The sequence below is a fragment of the Schistocerca americana genome, unplaced genomic scaffold (assembly GCF_021461395.2).
Source record: "Schistocerca americana isolate TAMUIC-IGC-003095 unplaced genomic scaffold, iqSchAmer2.1 HiC_scaffold_1136, whole genome shotgun sequence".
NCBI lineage: Eukaryota > Metazoa > Arthropoda > Insecta > Orthoptera > Acrididae > Schistocerca > Schistocerca americana.
In genome coordinates this window covers 30,001-35,000 of record NW_025725194.1, presented here as the reverse complement: position 1 = coordinate 35,000, position 5,000 = coordinate 30,001, and the positions used below count along the sequence as shown (strand labels likewise).

At 53.5% G+C, this 5,000-nt stretch overlaps 1 non-coding gene across 1 annotated transcript in view; it reads right to left on the bottom strand.

Moving 5' to 3' along the window:
- Nucleotides 1-854, bottom strand: part of LOC124561051 — a 1,910-nt gene extending 1,056 nt beyond the window's left edge. Inside the window, exon 1 of the ribosomal RNA XR_006969510.1 lies at nt 1-854. This exon is cut by the window's left edge and continues 1,056 nt beyond it. This is a non-coding gene — a ribosomal RNA (small subunit ribosomal RNA).
- Nucleotides 855-5,000: the final 4,146 nt, after the last annotated feature.

Sequence of the window (5,000 nt, the reverse complement as noted above, 5' to 3'; positions counted from 1 at the left end):
TTTGTTCAAAGTAAACGTGCCGGCCCACCGAGACACTCACTCAAGAGCACCCTGGTAGGATTGCAACGGGGTCCGCCTCGGGACGCACGAGCACGCACGAGGCGCGTCGCACGCCTTCAGCTCGCCCCACCGGCAGGACGTCCCACGATACATGCCAGTTAAACACCGACGGGCGGTGAACCAACAGCGTGGGACACAAATCCAACTACGAGCTTTTTAACCGCAACAACTTTAATATACGCTATTGGAGCTGGAATTACCGCGGCTGCTGGCACCAGACTTGCCCTCCAATAGATACTCGTTAAAGGATTTAAAGTGTACTCATTCCGATTACGGGGCCTCGGATGAGTCCCGTATCGTTATTTTTCGTCACTACCTCCCCGTGCCGGGAGTGGGTAATTTGCGCGCCTGCTGCCTTCCTTGGATGTGGTAGCCGTTTCTCAGGCTCCCTCTCCGGAATCGAACCCTGATTCCCCGTTACCCGTTACAACCATGGTAGGCGCAGAACCTACCATCGACAGTTGATAAGGCAGACATTTGAAAGATGCGTCGCCGGTACGAGGACCGTGCGATCAGCCCAAAGTTATTCAGAGTCACCAAGGCAAACGGACCGGACGAGCCGACCGATTGGTTTTGATCTAATAAAAGCGTCCCTTCCATCTCTGGTCGGGACTCTGTTTGCATGTATTAGCTCTAGAATTACCACAGTTATCCAAGTAACGTGGGTACGATCTAAGGAACCATAACTGATTTAATGAGCCATTCGCGGTTTCACCTTAATGCGGCTTGTACTGAGACATGCATGGCTTAATCTTTGAGACAAGCATATGACTACTGGCAGGATCAACCAGGGAGCTGCGTCAACTAGAGCTGAGCAGCCGGCCGCCCGGGAGTGTGTCCCGGGGGCCCGCGCGAACACGCAAGCGTCCGCTCAATTATTCTGCAAACAGGAGGAGGCTGAGCTCCCCTGCACAATACACCTCGAAACCCTCTCAGGTCCCGGCGGCGCGCAGCGCCGTCCTAAGTACTTGGTCGGGTTCGAGAGAGGCGCAATCGCCCGGAGTTTGGCGAGTAGACGCTTTAGGTGCGACCACCCGTGCTCCCAACTGAGCTTGCCGCTGCCGACAGAGGCCCGGGAGCGTGCTGTCGTGGCATTGCCGGCGGGAGACAACACGCGCCACCTACGGTGGCCGGCAGCTCCAACGCCAGCGCCACAGAAGGACAAAAGCCCCACTTGGGTGCCGAAGCGAACTCTCCCAGCACAGCGCACGCGCCAACACGTCCGCACAGCTGCGATACAATCCACCTGCGAGAACCGCAGAGGCGACCGAGCAGCAGACGGCGTCGCGGCGCCGAGCGCCGGGCGGCGGCGCATCCTCAGCGCACACAGTCCTCAATCGGACCAGCACACTGCAGATGTCCACCGCGCTTCGCACCGGGCCCGCGAGGACCTACTTTGGCCGCACGGCGCCGCGTGCAGGGTGCGCCGGCGCGCAGCTGCGCCGCCTGCCGCCTCCGTCGGCCGGCGCGCCTGCCACTGGCCGCCCCCACCAGCCGGCTGTAGCGCGTGCGCCCACGCACCGCGCGGCCAGCACGCCGGAAGGCCCCCCCTCACCGGCCGGGGACGGTCCCACCCAGCCACCGCCGCGTATCGCTTCACACCCACATGCCATTCACGTTCGTGGGCATGGTGGGTATCGCTGAAACAACCGGTTGGTAGCTCAACCGATCGTCGCCATCACTGATTCACCTCTAGCGAGAACAACCGCACCACAACGGTTTACCAGTTCTTCATTTGCGTAACGTCACCAGCAAACGTAGACGTCCATCGCCATTTGCAAATTCAACGATTGTTGCATGCCTGTGTCAGGTGTCACGACACACTATGTCTGCCCACATACACGCAACAACATGTGCACGCTTCGCGAACACGTGGAAGGTGGCCCCCGTACGTATGCGATGTCCATTGCGCGAACGACTGTCAACCGGCCTCTGTCGCATGTCGCAGATGTGGAACGCAGTGCACCATGCTATCACGGTGTGTGAGAAGAGACGACTACGTCTGACAACACGCGCCACTACATCAACAGACGGCTCATGCTGATCGCCATCCACGGCATACCATACTGCAATCCAGCTCTTATAGGGAGACGACACGTAGCTGAGTGCACAATATTTGGACCGTATGGTTCGCCGTTGTTGGCGCAGTCGTGGTACGGTCACACATGTACCACGATGTATCATTCAGTACATGAGGACCAATGTGCGGTACAGTGTGTGATTTGGACGTACAACATCAGCGGACAGTTGCCACAAGCCGTACCACAACGTAGGCTGTGCTTCGCCATGCGAATGCCAATGAACAACTGCGAAGGGCATTGAGCATGTACGTCCTGCCGCCATCCGCATTACAGTGTATAGCTGCAAGGTGTTTAACATGAAGCGATACTCTGGGGACCGGGCAGTGCGAGTAGCAAACTATATTGCGGGGGTTGCAGTTAGGCAACACTACACTAATTTAACGCGTCGTATGACAATTACAGAGCAGGTTAAGGCCCAACGTGTGTTGGGTTAAGGCCCAACGTGTGTTGGGTTAAGGCCCAACGTGTGTTGGGTTAAGGCCCAACGTGTGTTGGGTTAAGGCCCAACGTGTGTTGGGTTAAGGCCCAACGTGTGTTGGGTTAAGGCCCAACGTGTGTTGGGTTAAGGCCCAACGTGTGTTGGGTTAAGGCCCAACGTGTGTTGGGTTAAGGCCCAACGTGTGTTGGGTTAAGGCCCAACGTGTGTTGGGTTAAGGCCCAACGTGTGTTGGGTTAAGGCCCAACGTGTGTTGGGTTAAGGCCCAACGTGTGTTGGGTTAAGGCCCAACGTGTGTTGGGTTAAGGCCCAACGTGTGTTGGGTTAAGGCCCAACGTGTGTTGGGTTAAGGCCCAACGTGTGTTGGGTTAAGGCCCAACGTGTGTTGGGTTAAGGCCCAACGTGTGTTGGGTTAAGGCCCAACGTGTGTTGGGTTAAGGCCCAACGTGTGTTGGGTTAAGGCGCAACATAGGTTAGGTTAAGGCGCAACATAGGTTAGGTTAAGGCGCAACATAGGTTAGGTTAAGGCGCAACATAGGTTAGGTTAAGGCGCAACATAGGTTAGGTTAAGGCGCAACATAGGTTAGGTTAAGGCGCAACATAGGTTAGGTTACGGCGCAACATAGGTTAGGTTAAGGCGCAACATAGGTTAGGTTAAGGCGCAACATAGGTTAGGTTACGGCGCAACATAGGTTAGGTTAAGGCGCAACATAGGTTAGGTTAAGGCGCAACATAGGTTAGGTTAAGGCGCAACATAGGTTAGGTTAAGGCGCAACATAGGTTAGGTTAAGGCGCAACATAGGTTAGGTTAAGGCGCAACATAGGTTAGGTTAAGGCGCAACATAGGTTAGGTTACGGCGCAACATAGGTTAGGTTAAGGCGCAACATAGGTTAGGTTAAGGCGCAACATAGGTTAGGTTAAGGCGCAACATAGGTTAGGTTACGGCGCAACATAGGTTAGGTTACGGCGCAACATAGGTTAGGTTACGGCGCAACATAGGTTAGGTTAAGGCGCAACATAGGTTAGGTTAAGGCGCAACATGGGTTAGGTTAAGGCGCAACATGGGTTAGGTTAAGGCGCAACATGGGTTAGGTTAAGGCGCAACATGGGTTAGGTTAAGGCGCAACATGGGTTAGGTTAAGGCGCAACATGGGTTAGGTTAAGGTACAATATGGGTTAGGTTAAGGTACAATATGGGTTAGGTTAAGGTACAATATGGGTTAGGTTAAGGTACAATATGGGTTAGGTTAAGGTACAATATGGGTTAGGTTAAGGTACAATATGGGTTAGGTTAAGGTACAATATGGGTTAGGTTAAGGTACAATATGGGTTAGGTTAAGGTACAATATGGGTTAGGTTAAGGTACAATACGGGTTAGGTTAAGGTACAATACGGGTTAGGTTAAGGTACAATACGGGTTAGGTTAAGGTACAATACGGGTTAGGTTAAGGTACAATACGGGTTAGGTTAAGGTACAATACGGGTTAGGTTAAGGTACAATACGGGTTAGGTTAAGGCACTTGGGGGGGGGGGGGGCCCGGTTTGTTGATTGTGATTATCGTAAGTAAATGACTGCGGCATCATCTGATTTGCCACGTCAGGGTGCACCTTTGGCTCATAACAGGCGGCGCTCTGATTCCATGCTTGTGGCAGACCTGTGTCTTTCATTCCTGCCATTGTTTGTGTGGTGTGACAGGAGGCAGTATTGTGATGTTGGGTGCACCCCTGTCTGGGACATGTGTGGGTGTTGGTGGCTTAGCTGAGCAATGGTGGTTGTCGGAAGGGTGGGATATTCTGTTTTCCGAGTGGACCTCCCGGTCTGGTTATGATAGTGTGGATTGTCTAATGTGGCAGAGAGGATGCACTGGGTGTTGTTCCATGCTGGTGCTTACATATTGTCTGTGTGCCTGTTACAGGCAGAGAGTAGTGCGTGATAAGAGTGTCTGGCTGACGTGTGATTGTGAGCAGAGTCTTTCAGCATGTATACGGACAGGTCTATACATTATCTGTATTCTGATGGCTCTATCTATTACTAATCAGCGCCGTGTATACGTTTAATCCGGTTCCAGTCGAAACTATTGTATCTCTGTACATTAGTGACACGGCGAGCCCGCTATGTAGTTACTCGTCTCGGCAGCTTCCACCGGTGTATGGCAAATGATTATAAGGAATCAGTCTAGTCGTCAATACCGATAGTCTGACGTCACATGTCTGGGGTGGGGGACGCTGCGCCCTTCCGGTGGGTCATGGCCTAGGAAGACTCTTCCCACGCAGGGGGGCTTGGACTGTCATTGACTCTTCCGAGTAATATACTTGCCGTACGTTTTTGCGACTGCGAGTGCAACGCTCACCGGTACCGACATGGATGGAGCGCCTCCTAGCTGCCGCTGAGCATCTGCATTCGTACAGCGAGCAACGCGAT